The 22,074-nt window shown below is 43.0% G+C and overlaps 1 protein-coding gene across 1 annotated transcript in view; it reads left to right on the forward strand.

Moving 5' to 3' along the window:
• The first annotated feature begins 770 nt into the window (after positions 1 to 770).
• Positions 771 to 22,074, forward strand: part of LOC106567860 (neurite extension and migration factor) — an 81,290-nt gene continuing 59,986 nt past the window's right edge. Inside the window, exon 1 of the mRNA XM_014137688.2 lies at positions 771 to 1,199. The gene's annotated coding sequence lies outside the window, so the exon portion shown is untranslated. The remainder of the gene's footprint in view (positions 1,200 to 22,074) is intronic.

Consider the following 22,074-nt stretch of genomic DNA (forward strand, 5'->3'; position numbering starts at 1 on the left):
TTTCATGGCCTGCATGCTCACCAGACATGTCACCCATTGAGCATTTTGGGATGCTCTGGATCAACATGTACGACAGCGTGTTCCAGTTCCCACCAATATCCAGCAACTTTGCAAAGTCATTGAAGAGGAGTGGGACAACATTCCACAGGCCACAATCAACAGCCTGATCAACTCTTTGCGAACGACATGTCACGTTGCATGAGGCAAGTTGTGGTCACACCAGAAACTGACTGGTTTTCTGATCCACGCCCCTACCTTTTTTTAAGGTATCTGTGACCAGCAGATGCATATACATTTACATTTTAGTCATTTAGCAGACGCTCTTATCCAGAGCGACTTACAGTAGTGAATGCATACATTTCATTTAAAAAAAAATCTGTGCTTTTTCTGTGCATATCTGTATTCCAGTCATGTGAAATACATAGAGTAGGGCCTAATGAATGTATTTAAATTGACTGATTTCCTTATATGAACTTTTACTCAGTAAAATATTTGAAATTGTTGCATGTTGTTTTTATATTTTTGTTCAGTATATAATCCATCCAATTTATAAAGCCCCAAAACTAGACTCCGGGTTTAGCTAAATATAAATTGTAAGAGGAGAGAGCTCTGCTTGTCAATTAAAGTGTCAACTCGAGTGATGGCATTGTAATAGCTAATTTCCTTGAGAACCAAACTGCACCTGTTAATAAACTGGGCATGGAGAAGCGCGGTCCCGAGTGAAATCTGTGGGCGCGCTCTTTATGGCACGTCGCAAAAGAGGGGGAGCAAACTGTCACGAGCCTACCGTCGTTGTCAGGGACGGGGTGCATCTGTGGAAAAAAAGATAGGACATAACAATAGCATCATCCAGTTTCGGTGTACATTGATCCAGGGTGCGTCATAGGAAACGAACACGAACATGGCGCTCCTTTATATAACATAATGTACACGACACATGGAATGGCCAATATATTTTTTTGTTTGCTGGACTACGAAGAAGAGTGTACAATAAAATGGAGTGGTAGGGGGGCAAAGGCGCGCTGTCTCCATCACAGGGAGGCGCGTCCACCTGCTGATACAGGGAGTCCGGGCTTGGGAAAAACATGGTGAGGTCGCACTCGCTGCATTGAGGAGAAGATACAGTTTCCATCTGTCAAATAAATAACTGTAAATGGAATGATGGCGACGGGAAAAGCGCAGCCCGTGTGAAAAGAGAGGTAAGTTAAATGTTGTACAATGACGAATATGGTTCTCAGTTCAGGGCAACACTCTTGCATAAAGAATATGCAACGTAAAATAGCCTACAATTTCTTCGGCTGCATTCGAGAGAAAAGGGGGGAGGGTATTTTATGTATCACGTTAAATCAACATTCATCTGTTGTGTTTGTATATTTAAGAATGTATTTAATTGAATACAGTTACTTCACTTTTAAACTGTGCAGAAAAGCAATTGTCATAAAATGCTTCGAAAGACAACATTCCTTATTTAGAAAAAAGTGATACCCTACATTGGAGCATTAGAGGTACCAGCAAACTGCACCCCATATCCCATCCCCCAAAATACACAGACACACAACACACAGGCAATATGAGAATTGTCAGTCCAGATCCTGGACAACCTTTGCAGTATTTGGCAGTGCTTAGTTCAATAAACAAGGTGCTTAAACTTGAACATTTCACTGAATAATGTGCTCCCCTTGGCATGAAATCGACCATTGCTCTGTGCTCCCAGATTCATTTATTTTCAGCATGGAGTTTCCAGCTTTTCTTCTTTCCCTGTGGTTAGATGCTGTGTTCAATTTCCGTTCATATTTGTATGTGACATAAGGTCAGACCTGTCGAACTCGCATAAATACATTCTTAGTGTTTACAAAAAGGACAAGCAAATAAAAATTGTCTCAACATTATTGTTATTACAGTATTATTATCATTGTAAAATGTAATCTCTATCCTACTTCTCACATGGATGGCAATAACATATATGGAGCTCTCTGCCAAATTGCAGGGATAGCTCAACTAAATGATTCACCCTCTTTCCAGAATAATGCCTGGATAAAGCTATCCTTCACAGGTGGTTGTCCCTAAGAGGCAGAGTTTAACTCAACAACATTCCTTTGTGAAAGGGCTGGGGAATTGTTTATCAGGCTTAATTATGCATAAGTGTTCATTTGAAATTGAAGGTCATTTTTTTGGTTTCATGTTTTTGAAAATACAGTAGATAAGAGGACGAAATACACCCTCTTAATTTAGCCCAGAGTGTCCCCAATAATAGGCACTGAATATCCTTTAATTTGATCAGGTCTGTATATCAACTCAAGCAGGGTTCCTGCTAAGAGCTACCCATCCCAGTGCCAGACCTAGTACTTTTCCTTTACTGTCCCAAGGTGTTGTTTGGTTGCCCAGCCCCAGGTCGCTCCATTGATGTTATAAGGCACTAAAGTAGTTTTGAAGAAATATGCAGTTTTATTCCCATCCCATTATGTTTGAAAGTGAATAGGATTAGGCATGTTCAGGGTGAGACAACAACAATCCACTTAATGTAGTCCTCTGTGCCTCCGTTCTATGGGTTTTGTCTTCCATACTTCAGCAGCCCAAGGTTCTCAGAGAGAACTAGAGAGAGAGCAGGTCCTTGAAGGCTGGGCTGCACACAGCACTGCATTGTGTTTATCTGAAAGTAGTGCCAGAGGGGGAGGAGCGAGGCTGCCTGGGAGGTTGGGTGAAAGGTTGTACCAATACCTGGGCAGACGTCTCACTGATTAACACATTTCAGTCTTCTATATAGGAGCCGGTATGTATGGTATCAACCGGTATTTCCCACCAGTTAAAATGACCATACAGAACATGAAAAGACAAGTTTTCATACGATTTAACCTGTTGAATAGTGGGCAAATGTTATTGTGCCTGGTTGTCAGTCATTCATTAATTCACTCAGAGATAACCCCCTCCCTGCCTCAGTACTGCATTGTTGCGGTGACTGTGGCGCTGCTCGGCATCGGAGGGAGTTGAGGTAGCATGCTGTAATTAACAGAAAGATAACGACCCTGTGAGATGGGTGGCTCAGCCCTTTTTGATTACTTTCATGACTGCAGGGAAAGAGTCTGAACTGAGCTTCATTGTCACGCCCTAACCGTAGAGAGCCCTTGGTTCTCTATGGTGTAGTAGGTCACGGCGTGACTAAGGGGTGATCTAGTATGTCTATTTCTATGTTGGTGCTAATATGGTTCCCAATTAGAGGCAGCTGTTTATCGTTGCCTCTGATTGGGGATCATATTTAGGTAGTTATTTCCCCACCTGTGTTTTGTGGGATATTGATTGATTGTTAGTGTGTTTGGGCACTACATCCTCACGGTATTTGTAAGTTTTGTTATTTTGTTTTGTTAGTTTCAGTTAAATAAATATGTGGAACTATACTCATGCTGCGCCTTGGTCCGCTCATTTCCAAGAACGTGACAGAATATCCCACCAAACCAGGACCAAGCAGCGTGTGTGTTCACCAGGTAAAGGAGTTTTGGACATGGGAAGAAGTGATGGGTGAATGCGAAACCCTTCCTTGGTGGCAGACGGAAGGTAATAATGGAGGACAGCGACGACGCCAGGGTTCGCAGCCACAGAAGCTTTTTTGGGGGCTGGGAGGGGCACAAGGGGTGGCCGGTCGAGCCGAGGAGAGTGCCAGAGCCTGAATGGCAAACTCTGGAGAAGCGTGTCGTCAGACCACGGCCACAGAAACCCCAAGATTTTTTTTTGGGGGGGGGCACATGGAGCTGGCGGCTGAGCCGCGGGAAGAGCCAGAGACTGTCAGCGAGGCAATGGAGAAGTTGGGAGAGAGAGAGATGAGAGAGATGTTGTGCAAGTGTGTTCTGCTCAACATTCGACCAGAAGATCCGGTTAGCAGTCTGGTGAAACCTGTGTCGGCTCCACGCATCTGGCCTCCAGTGCACCTCCCCAGTCCGGTACGTCCTGTGCCTGCCCCTCGCACTCGCCCTGAAGTGCGTGTCCCCAGTCCGGTACGTCCTGTGCCTGCTCCTCGCAATCGCCCTGAAGTGCGTGTCCCCAGTCCGGTGCCACCTGTGCTGGCTCCACGCATCAGGCCTCCAGTGCGCCTCCCCAGTCCGGTACGTCCTGTGCCTGCTCCTCGCACTCGTCCTGAAGTGCGTGTCCCCAGTCCGGTACGTCCTGTGCCTGCTCCTCGCACTCGCCCTGAAGTGCGTGTCACCAGTCCGGTGCCACCTGTACCAGCTTCACGCATCAGGCCTCCAGTGCGCATTCACAGTCCAGAGTTTCCTGCGACGGTCCACAGTCCGGAACTTCCTGCGACGGTCCACGGTCCGGAACCTCCTGCGACGGTCAACGGTCCGGGAACCTCCAGCGACGGTCCACGGTCCGGGAACCTCCAGCGACGTTCCACGTTCCGGAACCTCCAGCGACGGTCCACGGTCCGGAACCTCCAGCGACGGTCAACGGTCCGGAACCTACAGACCGTCAACGGTCCGCAGCTTCCAGGCAAGGCGTCCAGTCCAGCTCCAAGGCCGGAGCCTTCTTCTGCGCCAGTGCCCAGTCCAGGCACGGCGTCCAGTCCAGCTCCAGGGTGGGAGCCTTCCTCTGCGCCGGTGGCCAGGCCAGGCACGGCGTTCAGTCCCGCTCCATGGCGGGAGCCTTCCTCTGTGCCAATGCCCAGTCCAGGCACGGCGTCCAATACTGCTCCATGGCCGGAGCCTTCTTCTGCGCCGGTGCCCAGTCCAGGCACGGCGTCCAACCCAGCTCCATGGCCGGAGCCCTCCTTTGCGCTGGTGCCCAGTCCAGGCACGGCGTCCAACCCAGCTCCATAGCCGGAGTCCTCCTTTGTGCCGATGCCCAGTCCAGGCACGGCGTTCAGCCTGGCGGTGCAGGCTACGACCTGCACCGGAGCCGCCACCGACACTAATCACTCCCCCCCCACCTTCACCATTTGGTTTTCAGGTTTTGCGGCCGAAGTCCGCACCTTTGGGGGGGTACTGTCATGCCCTGACCATAGAAATCCCTTGGCGTGACTAGGGGGTGATCTAGTATGTCTATTTCTATGTTGGTGCTAATATGGTTCCCAATTATCGTTGCCTCTGATTGGGGATCATATTTAGGTAGTTATTTCCCCACCTGTGTTTTGTGGGATATTGATTGATTGTTAGTGTGTTTGGGCACTACGTCCTCACGGTCTTTGTAAGTTTTGTTATTTTGTTTTGTTAGTTTCACTTAAATAAATATGTGGAACTATACTCATGCTGCGCCTTGGTCCGCTCATTTCCAAGAACGTGACATTCCTCTCTAGTGGGACAGACATTAGAGCAGAGCAGAGTGCTGAGATCTTTAGCTGCCCATGCTGGGCCTGTAACATTCACAATGCTTCTAATCTCTATCCTCCTCACTGGCAGGCAGATACAAACACCAACCCCACTGCTGTGGTCCTGGATGACTCTTGTCTGTTTCTCTATGTCAAATTATGAAGGAATCACTTGCTGTATTTCTTTATTGAAAAATATATTCTGTGACTTTTGCATATGGTATTATACACTGAGTATACAAAACATGAAGAGCACCTGCACTTTCCATGACAGATTTGACCAGGTGAATCCAGGTAAAAGCTATGAGCCCTTATTTATGTCACTTGTTAAATCCACTTCAATTAGTGTAGATGAAGGGGATCTAGACGTTCCGCTAGCGGAACACCTGCTCCAATATCCAATGATAGGGCGTGGCGCGAATTACAAATTCCTCAAAAATACAAAAACTTCAATTTTTCAAACATATGACTATTTCACAGCATTTTAAAGATAAGACTCTCCTTTATCTAACCACACTGTCCGATTTCAAAAAGGCTTTACAACGAAAGCAAAACATTAGATTATGTCAGCAGAGTACCAAGCCAGAAATAATCAGACACCCATTTTTCAAGCTAGCATATAATGTCACAAAAACCCAGATGACAGCTAAATGCAGCACGAACCTTTGATGATCTTCATCAGATGACAACCCTAGGACATTATGTTATACAATACATGCATGTTTTGTTCAATCAAGTTCATATTTATATCAAAAACCAGCTTTTTACATTAGCATGTGACGTTCAGAACTAGCATACCCCCGCAAACTTCCGGCGAATTCACTAACAATTTACTAAATTACTCACGATAAACGTTCACAAAAAGCATAACAATTATTTTAAGAATTATAGATACAGAACTCCTCTATGCACTCGATATGTCCGATTTTAAAATAGCTTTTTGGTGAAAGCACATTTTGCAATATTCTAAGTACATAGCCCAGGCATCACGGGCTAGCTATTTAGACACCCGGCAAGTTTAGCACTCACCAATATCAGGTTTACTATTATAAAAGTTTGATTACCTTTTGTTGTCTTCGTCAGAATGCACTCCCAGGACTGCTACTTCAATAACAAATGTTGGTTTGGTCCAAAATAATCCATCGTTATATCCGAATAGCGGCGTTTTGTTCGTGCGTCCCAGACACTATCTGAAATGGTAAATCAGGGTCGTGCGCATGGCGCAATTCGTGACAAAAAAAATCTAAATATTCCATTACCGTACTTCGAAGCATGTCAACCGCTGTTTAAAATCCATTTTTATGCCATTTTTCTCGTAAAAAAGCGATAATATTCCGACCGGGAATCTCCTTTTAGCTAAACAGAGGAATGAAAACAAACCTTTCGGTCGACGCGGGCACGAGCCTGAGTCTCACAGTACTGTAACCAGCCACTACCCAAACGCGCTACTTTTTTTCAGCCAGAGCCTGCAAAGCCACGATTCAGCTTTTTACCGCCTTCTGAGACCCTATGGCAGCCGTAGGAAGTGTCACGGGACAGCTAAGATCCTCACTCTTCAATAAACAGAGACAAGAAGAACGACACCTTGTCAGACAGGCCACTTCCTGCCTGAAACCTTGTCAGGTTTTTGCCTGCCAAATGAGTTCTGTTATACTCACAGACACCATTCAAACAGTTTTAGAAACTTTAGGGTGTTTTCTATCCATATGTAATAAGTATATGCATATTCTAGTTACTGGGTAGGAGTGGTAACCAGATTAAATCGGGTACGTTTTTTATCCAGCCGTGAAAATACTGCCCCCTAGCCATAACAGGTTAAAGAATGATTTTTAAGCCTCGAGACATGGGTTGTGTATATGTGCCATTCAGAGGGTGAATGGGAAAGACAAGATTTAAGTGCCTTTGAACAATGTATGCTAGTAGGTGCCAGGGGCAGCAGTTTGTGTCAAGAACTGCAACGGGTTTTTGTCACAGTTTCCTGTGTGTATCAAGAATGGTCCACCACCCAAAGAACATCCAGCCAACTTGACACAACTGTGGGAAGCATTGGAGTTAACCAATGGCAATTTTAGCACATCAATCTTGGTGGGGCAAACAAATTATAATGTGGGATGCATGCCAGCAAAGCCACTACACAACACAACGCTAAACAATACATTAATTGTACTTTAACGGTGACAAATGGTGCCCACAAACTGTTAGGACCTACCTAAAGCTGTCCCAACAGCAGTCTCAACACCTTACCACTGCAACACCTGGCTATCAGCAGAGCCTTGTCTGGCAGCGAAACAGTTAATTCAGCCTCCATTTACTGCCTTTCAGTCTCATTTACTGCCTTACTTAAACAAATGTGGTTTTTACTGACAATTGAGATGTACAAAATATGGTGTAAGGGCGGATAAGATGCAATCCGTAATTTCGATTAAGACATTAATGAGCAAGCTTGGACGTACGTCGTCAGTATAACTATTTGTTCAGCACTTTTGAAATGTACAGCGACAGAATTCAGAACATGGGCCGTTCTTACAGTGTTCTCCCTGTACACCAAGTCAGAACCGTAGGATAAATAAAGGGGGCATATAAGCAGACAATGAAAGCTCTTACAATATTTGATGATTACATTTCTCAAAAACAGGTTATAGGCTACATGTGCACCACCAAGTCAGAACAGTAGGCGAAATTAAGAGGTGAAAATAGACCAAATTATTAGGGTGAGGCACATGGGCTACTAACAGCTTACTACACAACATACACTTAGTATTACTTTCTTAGCTACAGTATACATATCTCCCTGGCATATTACATCATTTATGCAGCAGCATACAAAACATTTTTGGACTCACCTTGTTGTGCTGTGCTCACTTGAACAGGAAGGTGGCGCAGCGGTCCTTCGTGGGCAAATTTTGTCATCGAACTTTGTCATCAAAGTCTGGCATTCTCTGGATTTATGGTGCTTTCAAGACAACTGGGAACTCAAAAAAAAGTTGAATCATGATGACATCATTGATCTTCAGGTCGTAGCTCTAGAAAGAGGCCCGAGATCCCGATTTACAATTCCGAGTTGGATCAAAGTTCAAAACGTATTTTCCCAGTTGTAGCTCGTTTTTCCCGAGTTCCCAGTTGTCTTGAACTCACTGAAGTCAGATTTTGTAGTTCTGAGTTAACAGTTGTTTTGAGCGGGGCACATGCTTCATTGACAGCATGGCCAATGTTGAATGTATATAATTTTCAACTAGGAAAAGAGACCATTAAACTTAGACTTGGGACCACACGGCCACTCCACTGAATTGCAGGCTAATGATTGCTTTGCAATGCTTGCAGTTATCCACTGATTCCTTCCAAACCACTCATTGTTGAATTTGCGATTTCCAACTTGTTGTGTAATGTTTATGTCCAATGGCCGATGAGCACCGATACGTTTTACCTATAATTATTTATCTTCATATGACAAGGATTAAAAAGGATTTGCCAGTAGATTGTCGAATTGATTCATGATGATGAAGATTTTGAAAGTATGATGTTGATAGTCCAATCAAAGCTACTGTAGATATAACGTGATTTGACTTAATTTTATCTGTGGCCAATGACCTTGAGCCTTCTTGGATGGGCACTTCTAATGTAACTCTATGGCAGCACCCAAGGGGCTTGAATTTTCGAATTCTACCGTTAGACTTGGTGGTGACGTAGTGTTCCCATGAGTGAAAGAACACTGAGCCAATCACGGGGCAACGCTCCGTATTTTCTGCTGGGTTGCCCCACCACCACAGAAAGCACTGAGCTAGGCTGAAACACCTGCATTTTGGAGCTGCCTTATTAGGGTTGCACACTTTGGGGAATATTCAGAGGTGGAAACCTTCTGTGAGAATTAACAGGAATATATTGGAATTAACGGGTATATATGTGAATTAATGGAAATATATGCAAAGTAATATTAATACCATTTAAATGTAGATGTTTTTTGCATTGCATATATTTACCATATCATATGGAGACAGAAACATAGACATAATTGCAAATTATTAAATCCTTCCAATATAAATTTTTAAAACAATTTAGTTTTTACAACTTAAGAATTGAACGTTAATTAAATGAGTTGACTCTTTGCATGGGATGATTTCACTGAACAACAAAGAAAGGGAATATTGAATGATCCCAATGATCCATTGCATCTCCCAAAAACGTTTTCAACAAACATCAGTGAAATGATAGTCTAGAAACTAAAGCTTTGGTTGTCTTCCACTCAGGCTTCCATGTCTTCTCCCTGGACCTCCTCAATGCCCACCTCTTGAACATCAGACTCTGAGGCCTCATCTTCACTGTCACTTTCCAACCTGTTGAGATTGGCTCGTTGTCATCCTCAACAAGTACCCGCAAAACACCAGTCTCAACATCAACAGTGAAGAGGAGACTCCAGGATGCTGACCTTCTAGGCAGAGATGCAAAGAAAAAGCCATATCTCAGACTGGCCAATAAAAATAAAAGATTAAGATGGGCAAAAGAACACAGACACTGGACAGAGGAACTCTGCATAGAAGGCCAGCATCCCAGATTTGCCTGTTCACTGTTGACGTTGAGACTGGTGTTTTGCGGGTACTGTTTAATGAAGCTGCCAGTTGAGGACTTGTGAGGCGTCTGTTTCTCAAACTAGACACTCTAAAGTACTTGTCCTCTTGCTCAGTTGTGCACCGGGGTCTCCCATTCCTTTTTCTATTGTGGTTAGAGCCAGTTTGCTCTGTTCTGTGAAGGGACTAGTACACAGCATTGAACGAGATCTTCAGTTTCTTGGCAATTTCTCGCATGGAATAGCCTTCATTTCTCAGAACAAGAATAGACTGATGAGTTTCAGAAGAAAGTGCTTTGTTTCTGGTCATTTTGAGCCTGTAATCGAACCCACAAATGCTGATGCTCCAGATACTCAACTAGTCTAAAGAAGGCCAGTTTTATTGCTTCTTTAATCAGTACAACAGTTTTCAGCTGTGCTAACATAATTGCAAAAGAGTTTTCTAATGATCAATTAGCCTTTTAAAATGATAAACTTGGATTAGCTAACACAACGTGCCATTGGAATACAGGAGTGATGGTTGCTGATAATGGGCCTCTGTACGCCTATGTAGATATTCCATAAAGAATCTGCCGTTTCCAGCTACAATAGTCATTTACAACATTGACAATGTCTACACTGTATTTCTGATCAATCTTATGTTATTTTAATGGACAGAAAATGTGCTTTTCTTTAAAAAATAGGACATTTCTAAGTGACCCCAAACTTTTGAACAGTAGTGTATATATATTTTTACATTGTTTGCAAACTGATATGTAGCACGTATTAATGCCAAAATAACATGTAAAACAGGCAAGCCCCCCCCCCCAAAAAAAAATAAATAAATGCAGGTCTCAAAACAGGTTGACAGAATGCCAAGAGTGCAAAGCTGTCATCAGGGCAAAGGGTGGCTACTTTGAAGAATCTCAAATATCTCAAAACACTTTTTGGTTGCTACATGATTCCATGTGTTATTTCATAGTTTTGATGTCTTCACTATTATTCTTCAATGTAGAAAATAGTACAAATAAAGAAAAACCCATGAATGAGTGGGCGTGTCCAAACTCTTGACTGGTACTGTACATAAATATATTTTTTCTTTATTATTTACCCCTAACCCTGCCACCTCTCCCCTAATTGAACTAAACGAATGGACAACAACACTTAGGCTTCTACTTCCAGCTTATACATACTATATACATTTTACGGACACAGTATATTTTACATTAGTTATCTTTTGTTTGTTTTTAGTCCTTCAGCTACACTCAACCCCTCCCATCTATCTCTGAAGACCATCCAGTTTCTATTTGCCATATATTTTTCAACTTGCTGCTGGGACTTGCTTCCATTCAGCCACAAGAGTATTAGTGAGGTCGGGCACTGATGTTGGGCGATTAGGACTGGCTCGCAATCGGCTTTCCAATTTATCCCAAAGGTGTTCGATGGGTTTGAGGTCAGGGCTCTGTGCAGGCCAGTCAAGTTCTTCCACACCGATCTCGACAAACCATTTTTGTATGGACCTCACTTTGTGTACATGGGCATTGTCATGCTGAAACAGGAAAGGGCCTTCCCCAAACTGTTGCCACAAAGTTGGAAGCACAGAATAGCCTAGAATGCCATTGTAAGCTGTAGCATTAAGATTTTCCTTCACTGGAACTAAGACCATTTTTCCTCCTCCATCAAACTTTACAGTTGGCACTATGCATTGGGGCAAGTAGTGTTCTCCTGGCATCCGCCAAACCCAGATTCGTCTGTCGGACTGCCAGATGGTGAAGCGTGATTCATCACTCCAGAGAACTCGTTTCCACTGCTCCAGAGTCCAATGGCGGCGAGGTTTACACCACTCCAGCCGACGCTTGGCATTGTGCATGGTGATCTCTTAGGATTGTGTGCGGCTGCTCAGCCATGGAAACCCATTTCATGAAGCTGAAGACGAACAGTTCTTGTGTTGACGTTTCTTCCAGAGGCAGATTGAAACTTGGTAGTGAGTGTTGCAACCGAAGATAGACGATTTTTACACTCGGCAGTCCCACTCTGTCAAATCAAATGTTATTGGTCACATACACGTGTTTAGCAGATGTTATTGCGGGTGTAGCAAAGTGCTTGTGTTTCTAGCTCCAACAGTGCAGTAATATCTAACAAGTAATATATAACAATTTCACAACAATACACATAAATCTAAAGTACAGGAATGGAATTAAGAATATATAAATATTTGGATAAGCAATGTCGGAGCGGCATAGACTAAGATACAGTAGAATAAAATAGAATACAGTATATACATATGAGATGAGTAATGCAAAATATGTAAACATTATTAAAGTGACTAGTGTTCCATTATTAAAGTGGGCAGTGATTTCAAGTCTATGTATATAGGGCAGCAGCTTCTAAGGTGCTAGTGATGGCTATTTAACAGTCTGATGGCCTTGAGATAGATGCTGTTTTTCAGTCTCTCTGTCCCAGCTTTGCACCTGTACTGACCTCGCCTTCTGGATGATAGTGGAGTGAACAGGCAGTAGCTTGGGTGGTTGTTGTCCTTGAATATCTTTTTGGCCTTCCTGTGACATCGGGTGCTGTAGGTGTCCTGGAGGGCAGGCAGTTTGCCCCCGGTGATGCATTGGGCAGACCGCACCACCCTCTGGAGAGCCCTGCAGTTGCGGGCAGTGCAGTTGCCGTGCCAGGCGGTGATACAGCCCGACAGGATGCTCTCAATTGTGCACCTGTAAAAGTTTGTGAGGGTTTTAAGTGCCAAGACAAATTTTTTCAGCCTCCTGATGTTGAATACACTGTCTGCGTGGGTGGACCATTTCAGTTTGTCAGTGATGTGTACGCCGAGGAACTTGAAGCTTTCCACCTTCTCCACTGTGGTCCTGTCGATGTGGACAGGGGGGCGCTCCCTCTGATGTTTCCTGAAGTCCACGATCAGCTCCTTGTTTTGTTGACATTGAGTGAGAGGTTGTTTTCCTGTCACCACACTCCCAGGGCCCTCACTTCCTCCCTGTAGGCTGTTTCGTCGTTGTTTGTAATCTGGCCTACTACTATTGTGGCGTCTGCAAACTTGATGATTGAGTTGGAGGCATGCGTGGCCACGCAGTCATGGGTGAACAGGGAGTATAGGAGGGGGCTGAGCATGCACCCTTGTGGGGTCACTGTGTTGAGGATCATCGAAGTGGAGGTGTTGTTTTCTACCTTCACCACCTGGGGGCGGCCCGTCAGGAAGTCCAGGACCTAGTTGCACAGAGCGGGGTTCAGAACATAGGGCCCTGGGCTTAATGATGAGCTTGGAGGGTACTATGGTGTTAAATGCTGAGCTATAGTCAATGAACAGCATTCTTACATAGGTATTCCTCTTGTCCAGATGGCAGTGTGCAGTATGATGACGATTGCATCGTCTGTGGATCTATTGGGGCGGTAAGCAAATTGACTGTGAGCTTGTGTGGCCTACTACTTCGCGGCAGAGCTGTTGTTGCTCCTAGACGTTTCCACTTCACAATAACAGCACTTACAGTTGACCAGGGCAGAAATTTGACGGACTAACTCATTGGAAAGATGGCATCCTATGACGGTGACACTTTGAAAGTCACTGAGCTCTTCAATAAGGCCATTCTACTGCCAATGTTTGTCTATGGAGATTGCATGGCTGTGCTAGATTTTATACACCTGTCAGCCGTGGGTTTGGCTGAAATTGCCGAATCCACTAATTTGAAGGGGGATCCACATACTTTTGTACATATAGTGGGAACTCTGAAAAAAAACGAGGTCAAATCATGACGTTGGTGTTATTCAGTTTGAAAAGTCTGCCCTCTAGAAAGATGCCTGATTGTCCGACTTGGAATTCCGAGTTGGATGACCGTTCAAATCTATTATTCCCAGTTGGATCTCGTTTTTATTTCCGATTTCCCAGTTGCCTTGAACGCACTGAAGTCGGATATTTAGGAGTTCCCAGTTGTTTTGAACACAGCATTAGTCTCAGTGGAGGGAGGAAGAGAGCAGCAGAGGATCCGTCTCTCACGGTCCCTGTTCTCTCCTTCTTTTCCTCCGGTGAGACTGACCAGTTTTTGCACCTACTGTTGGCCCCTTTATCGTTGGCTTTTCTCCAGAAGTGTTTGGTGGTTGACTAGGAATGGCTGGAAGATCGACCAGTCAATCGACCAGTTGGCGACCACTGACTTAGAAGTTAAATCATGGAGATTTTTTTTACCCGCTGGCAGAACATAGGCTTTCACCAAATCGACTGGAGGTTCATGATTTTTATTTCTGGGGGTGGATTATCCCTTTTAATGTTTTGTATACTCAGTGTATATTAATAAGGCATAAATATGGCACACACACTCTAAAAAGAACTAACATTTTGTAGATTCCCTAAGGCCTCCAGGCATTAGAGAGTTAGAAGCAGTGAAGACAGTTGTTACATCTGTACCTTATATTTTTCTCTCAGCTCCACCCTTATTTGCTAAATAACCTATTACCAATGTCTCTTAGCTGAGGACTCTTGCACGTTTCTATTATTAACAAATATGTGACTATTGGCTTTGATTCACAATGATATTTAGGGAGAAGGTGTTGCTATTGTAGGCTGAGTGCATGTTGGCATTCTGGGCTGTTGCAGAATGTCAGGCTGTCCGTCAGAGGTCTTTCTGTAAAGAGGCCCTAGTGCTGTTGTCGTAGGGGCATGCACTCAGAGAGGATTGGCAGGAGGCTTTTGTGTGTGTGTGTCCCCCCTTGAAAATGGAGCCTCCAGTTTAATGCACTAGAGCTGTGAAGGGGAGGGAGTCGTTCTGCCAGCTATTAATGACTTGCGTCATCAGAAAAGTACCTCCTTGCATTCAGACAAAAAAAACAGCAATGTTTTACGTTTCTATTTTGATAGGGCCCAAGTTTTCAGAGATACGGCTGTTGTTATGTCCTGTCTCTCACAATCAGATACCTCAACATTTTGGTTAACCTCGCAGGTCAACCTCTCAGTAAATGACCATACTCTCCAGTCTCTCAGAGTCAGTGTTTCCTCAATTACATGTTGTATTGATACAGTGCATTCGGAAAGTATTCAGACCCCTTGACTTTTTCCAGATTTTGTTCACATAAGTATTCACACCCCTGAGTCAATACATGTTAGAATCACCTTTGGCAGCGATAACAGCTGTGAGTCTTTCTGGGTAAGTCTCTAAGAGCTTTGCACACCTGGATTGTACAATATTTGCACATTATTATTTTAAAAAATGATTTCAAGCCGATTTAAGTCAAAACTGTAACTAAGCCACTCAGGAACATTCAATGTTGTCTTAGTAAGCAACTCCAGTGTATATTTGGCCTTGTGTTTTAAGTTATTGTCGTGCTGACTGGTGAGTTTGTCTCCCAGTGTCTGTTGGAAAACATACTGCACCAGCTTTTCCTTTAGGTTTTTGCCTGTGCTTAGATCTATTCCATTTCTTTTTATCCTAAAAAACTTCCCATCCTTGCTGATGACAAGTATACCCATAACATGATGCAGCCACCTCCATGCTTGAAAATATCAAGAGTGGTACTCAGTGATGTGTTGTGTTGGATTTGCCTCAAACATAACGCATTGTATAAAGGTAATTTCTTTTATTTTAGTGCCTTATTGCAAAATGTTTATTCTGTCCAGGCTTCCTTCTTTTCACTCTGTCTATTAGGTTAGTATTCTGGAGTAACTACACAATCCATCCTCAGTTTTCTCCTATCACAGCCATTAACCAGTTAAATGTAACAAAATGTAATCGGAAATGTAATCTACTTAATCCCCCAAAGTAATGATTTATTATGAGAGGGCCATAAACAATAACTAGTAATGCTGCATACTCCAAGAAAGGTTAATATCTCACCTTTCTGGTAAAAGTAGTTATAAATTGCTGAGGTGTAGTCAATTTTGAGGACACAAGCTCAAGTATCCAGTACAAAGATGATAAAAATATGAAAATATGAAATCCTATTCTACAAAACTGTATGACTAAGGCTTGAAATGACTTATATGCTTTCTAAATATAGTATAATGAAATTATAAATTGAATAACTATAAGATTTCACCTTCCTTATAACTGTAAAATACATATTTGTATGTCTAGTGTTAGAGAAAATGTGCATATTTTCTAAAGGTCTCTCTTGATCAAAACGCCTGCCCCCATTGCTGTGAACTTTTCACAGAGCTCTAGTGTGGCTTCATGAACTCATTAGGAACTCACCTTTCATCTCATATTAATCGTGGCTCATATTAGATTACTGGCTCTAAATCGATCTCTGAATGTGCTACAGCGACAAAACCGCTCACTCCTGCTGCGCTACGATGTAAGGAGTCAAGGCTTATGCATTGTTTGTGGCTGTGATGTAGGGTTCAGCCAGGAGTTGATGGAAAGTCTGAAGAGCCAATGAAATGGAAGGAGGGACATCACAGATTCTAGTGGTGACAGATTTCACATCCTGCTCCACACAGGCAAAAGAGACTGAGAATCAGGGCTAACGCTCAAAGCAAGCCATTTCGATCTATGGTGTCCACAGATCGATTAATAAGTGAAAATGTTGGTTGGAACCAGTACCAGAACCAAGCAGTTCCCCAAAACAGGGGACATTAAAACATCTTAGTTGTGGACTCTGTAACTGTTTTAAAGTCACCATTGGCCTCATGGTGAAATCCCTGAGTGGTTTCCTTCCTCTCCGACAACTGAGTTAGGAAGGACGTCTGTATCTTTGTAGTGACTGGGTATATTGATACACCATCCAAAGTGTAATTAATAACTTCACCATTCTCAAAGGGATATTCAATGTCTGCTTTTTTTTACCCATCTACCAATAAAGTAGGTGCCCTTCTTTGCGAGGCATTGGAAAACCTCCCTGGTCTTTGTGGTTGAATCTGTATTTGAAATTCACTGCTCAACTCAGGGACCTTACAGATAATTGTATGTGTGGGGTCGAGAGATGAGGTAGTCATTCAAAAATCATGTTAAACACTATTATTGCACACAGAGTGAGTCCATGCAACTTATGTGACTTGTTGAACAAATGTTTACTCCTATTTAGGCTTACCATAACAAATGGATTGAATACGTATTGACTTAAGACATTTCAGCTTTTCATTTTTAATTCATTTGTAAAAATTGATAAAATCATAATTCCACTTTGACATGATGGCATGTTGTGTGTAGGCCAATGACACAAAATATCAATTGAATCCATTAAATTCAGGCTGTAACACAACAAAATATGGAAAAAGTCAAGGGGTTTGAATACTTTCTGAAGGCGCTGTAGGTCAAAGTTCAGTGGTGCATAGGTCAGAGGTTTGATTAACCTTTAAGCGGTGTAGGGATAAAAAGTTGTACTCAATGTTGTTCTGCTACTCCTTTTTTATTTTATTTAACTAGGCAAGTCAAATTCTTATTTACAATGACGGCCTTCCTCGGCCAAATCCTCCCCTAACCCGGATGATGCTTTGCCAGTTGTGTGCTGCCCTTTGGGACTCCTGATCACGGCTGGTTGTGATACAGCCCGGGATCGAACCAGGGTCTGTAGTGACGCCTTTAGCACTGAGATGCCAGCACTGAGATGCAGTGCCTTAGACAGCTGCGCCACTCGGGAGCAAAAGGGCTAGAAACGTATCATCTTTTCAACCCTACATCGAGCATATGATAAACAAAATGCAAATACTACCTCCCACAAAGAAATTGACAGCATAGACATTTACCTTTATGTACTGTAATTCTGTCAGGACCTTTGCATAACGCTTTTATTGAGGATTAACAAATATTCCTAAAATTCCTTTCTCCAGCCTTGTGGACATACAGTACAATCAAACCATGGTACGCAATACATCATTATTCAGATAAATCTTCAAGGCTTGAAAAAGAATAATGACTTTCAGCTGGTTTTCCCTTCTTCCATAACTCCTTGTCTGGGGGGGACTGTCTAGTCCATCTAGTTTCAGTCTTATGGATGGCTCTAATGCTGGATAAATATTAATCAAATTTTTTTTAAAGGAGTTTGCTGAAGGAGCTGCTGTCAGGCCCGTCCATCAGTAGAAGTGGAGGCACCTCCTCGGAGAGAGGACTGGCCCTGGCCCTGCTCAAATCAATGGCTGTTTACTAGGCTTTGTACTGCCCTGCCCTTGGGCTGCCAGCGTTATTTATATTGCCCACTCTTTATTCGGCTCCTTCATTTTTGTTTGGGGCGAAGACGAGAGAAATCAAACAAAGACCTTCCACAAAACTGTGCGGAGGGAATTAGAGGAGCTATAATATTGAACAACAGTTATTGTTGTCCCCAGTCTGAGCCTCAGGTACAGTACTATTATGGGAGTCTTTACCAATCCAATGTACTGATGGTTCTGTAGATGCCAAATGCTTGTCATCTTCTCCTCTCACTATGCTACTGACTAATTATGTCAGCACGTCATCACACCAAATATAAGTTTAAAAAAAAGGTTCTGTAGCATTTTGAGCCTCTTTGTTCATCAGCATTTTGGTCTCTAGCACTGAGCAGTAATAGATTACAGCGCTCCAAGATCTTCTGAGGATAGGTGGTTTGATAGGATATGAAAATGGAACTGAAAAGAAATTCAGTTAGATGGCAAACCTAAAGCTCTAGCTTCACACATTCTGTTCCTTCCTCTCTGCATCCTCGGAGCTTTTGACCCACAGCATCTCTCTTGCTCTCTCTCTCTCTCTCTTTCTCTCTCTCTCTCTCTCTCTCTCTCTCTCTCTCTCTCTCTCTCTCGGGCTCTCTCTCTCTCGTGCACTCTCTCTCGCTCTCTCTCTCTCTCGCTCTCTCTCTCTCTCTCTCTCTCTCTCTCTCTCTCTCTCTCGCTCTCTCTCTCTCGCGCTCTCTCTCACACACACCCTCATACTCATACACACACCAGCTCACTGGCATTTGGGCTGAGTGACAGAGCAGCCCATCGGTACAGTAATTGGTATTCAGAAGGGCAGCTGGGATGCACGCCTCACAGACAGAGGGGGAATTTAGTCAATACACTGCTTCATTAGAGCTGTGAGTCACCACGCCATGCTTCATTTGTTTGTATTTGTCCAGTACTCTATCAGGAGAAATCAACACCTCCTCCCATGCAACATGCCTAACCCCATGCTAACCTCTGATTGGTGGTTAACTGGTCCCCTGCTCATTATTTACCCAGGAAGATATTTACTGTGGTACAGTGATTGAGAGGTGGTGTCAATATGCTCACAGTTACACATCCACACCAGAGCTGTACTGTATGTCCTTTGTACTGTATTGGTCAGAAGGGCAGTTTATCTCAGGATACATCTCATCCTGAGGCAGAGGCCTTAAACCCTTGAGTCTAGGATTTTATTTAATCTCTTACAACAAATATGTTTAATTCATCACAATATTTTCCTATTTTAACATAATCCAGGCTACTGGGTGCTGAATATGTTACAATATGATTATATCAGAAGATAAAGTGGGAGTATTCGGCTCCAGGAAAGAAATTGAAATGTATGAATGAAGGGGGACCTAACCACCTTATTGTAGGTTTTTTTCAGCATACTTATATCTTTGGTTATTCAACAATGATAATCAAACCAAAGTACTGTCAACCAGTAGTGAATTGTTCACAACACTATCTGAAATATTAGTGTTTCATTTACGTTAAGCGTGAGCAAGCCAGATGGCTTATTATGATTTTAGTGCTTTATTTTTTTTCAGTTAAACATAATTATTAAACAAAATTAACAAAGTAAACAGGTTTTAAGATCTATCGAAAAGTACAGTATCACAGAATAATTGTGTATGTGCAATGTAATTTGTGTGTTTGTGTATTAGTGCGTGCGTGCATGTGTATTCCTCCCATTTACTCAAAATATTTCCCTTATGAGTCCTTTGTTTAATTTCTAACCCCCATTTTAACCCCCATAAATGGAGAGGCAACACAATGCAACACGATGTCTCAAGTTTTGAGAGAGCAAGCAATTGGCATGCTGACTGCAGGAATGTCCACCAAAGCTGTTGCCAGATGATTGAATGTTCATTTCTCTACCATAAGCCGCATGCAACGTCATTTTAGAGAGTTTGGCAGTATGTTCAACCGGCCTCACAACCGCAGACCACCTGTATGGCGTCGTGTGGGCGAGCGGTTTGCTGATGTGAACATTGTGAACAGAGTGCCCCATGGTGGTGATGGGTTATGGTATAGGCAGACATGATCTATGGACAACGAACACAATTCCATTTTATCGATGTCAATTTGAATGCACAGAGATACCCTGACAAGATCCTGAGGCCCATTGTTGTGCCATTCATCTGCTTTCATCACCTCATATTTGAGCATGATAATGCACAGCCCTATGTCGCAAGAATCTGTACACAATTCCTGGAAGCTGAAAATGTCCCAGTTCTTCCATGGCCTGCATACTCACCAGACATGTCACAGATTGAGCATGTTTGGGATGCGCTGGACCGACATGTACGACAGCGTGTTCCAGTTCCCGCCAATATCCAGCAACTTCCCACATCCATTGAAGAGGAGTGGGACATTCCACAGGCCACAATCAACAGCCCGATCAACTCTATGCGAAGGAGATGTGCCACGCTGCATGAGGATAATGGTGGTCACACCAGATACTGACTGGTTTTCTGATCCACACCCCTACCTTTTTTTAAGCTATCTGTGACCAACAGATACAGATCTGTATTCCCAGGCATGTGAAATCCATAGATTAGGGCATAATGAGTTTATTTCAATTGACTGATTTCTTAATATGAACTGTAACCCAGTAAAATCTTTGAAATTGTTGCATGTTCTGTTTATATTTTTGTTCAGTATATTAGTCCTTTTCACAATGCCCTCCTGAAAACATGTGTTGAAAACTCTAGATACTAAAGATACACTCTAAACTGGATGAAGTGGCGAGTGCATTTGTGACAGACATGTCTCACTCTGTGGAGTTGTTTTTATTTCCGCCGTTTGTGGCATCAGGCACCCTAGAATGAAGTCTTTGTGCTTTATAATGGAAAAGTTATCACATTTGTGACTGTAAAAGGAAAAACTAATTTCAAAAGCCCTGGGATGAGGGCCGTTTGCATGTTAATGAGCATATTGAGCTTTTGCTCCTTTGTTACAGTCACCATGTTTTTCCTTCTTGTGTCCTCTGGTTTGATCTGAAATAAAATGATAATCATACGCATGATGACAAATAAGTTGTGACAACGGAGCACAAAGGGATATGCAGTCACCAGCAATTCTGTTTTTGCTTGTTTTTTTTCTTGCACTGGAAATGTGGGAAGAATATAATTCATTTCTTCAATGATGTACAAAATGTACACAATACATGAAGGCCTAAATTATATACTCTATTAGATTATACTCTAATAATCTATTGCATACAGTATGTTTCATAAGAGGTTAACCTAATTTGTCTTTTAATTTTGACGGGCTGTCTAATGATTTGGAGTGAAACATAAGAGGAGGCTGATGTATGGGAGAATGAAAGGGCAGGTCAGCCAGCAATGTTGACAGTTGTCTTCAATACAAAATCTAACACCCGAAACTGGTCAGAGTGATAACGAATGGCACTCTTCCACTATGTGTGTATTAGGTTTGTTTGTGTGCTGGAGGTGTTATTGACTGTAATAAGGAAGAGCTCCTCCTGTTTACTGCAGAGGCTCCTCTTATCATGTAGTTGTACTCCTTCCCAGTTCCCACCTGAAGGAAGAGGGAGAAAACATGCTCAGCCATCACATCTCCAGTTCTACCCAGGACATCTCCTATATGGGCTGTATTGTGCAATCGGCATTCAACCCCTCAACTCCTCTGTTCTTTTGCCCCCTTTCTGTCACACACCCCTCCCCCCACTCCCCTTCCTTAGCCCCACTCCACCCACCTCCTTACCAGCCCCACTCTGTTTGAGATGTGGCCTGCCTGTGTAACTGGAGTGGGTTAGTGGAGGGGGTTGTATGGGTACAGAGATGAGAGTCTGAATCTCAATTAGCTTGAGTTTTTGCCTCTCAATACAGCAGCACAAATGGGCCAAAGAGTCTTGAACTAAAAGAGACGTCAGACAGGAAAAACAGGAGCAGAAAATGTCACATATTGTGGATTCGTTGTTTGAACGTATTTGTTATTTAATCTAAAATAAAATCTATTTAGCGTCCTTGAATAACCTTTATTGCTCCATTTGTTTTCTCTCTAAATGAATATCTAAAAGGCAGAAATAATATAGATACGAGAGAAATCCAGAATCATGAGTCATGCCTCAAACTGTAGCCATTCTTA

The sequence above is a fragment of the Salmo salar genome, chromosome ssa13 (genome assembly GCF_905237065.1).
Source record: "Salmo salar chromosome ssa13, Ssal_v3.1, whole genome shotgun sequence".
Lineage (NCBI taxonomy): Eukaryota > Metazoa > Chordata > Actinopteri > Salmoniformes > Salmonidae > Salmo > Salmo salar.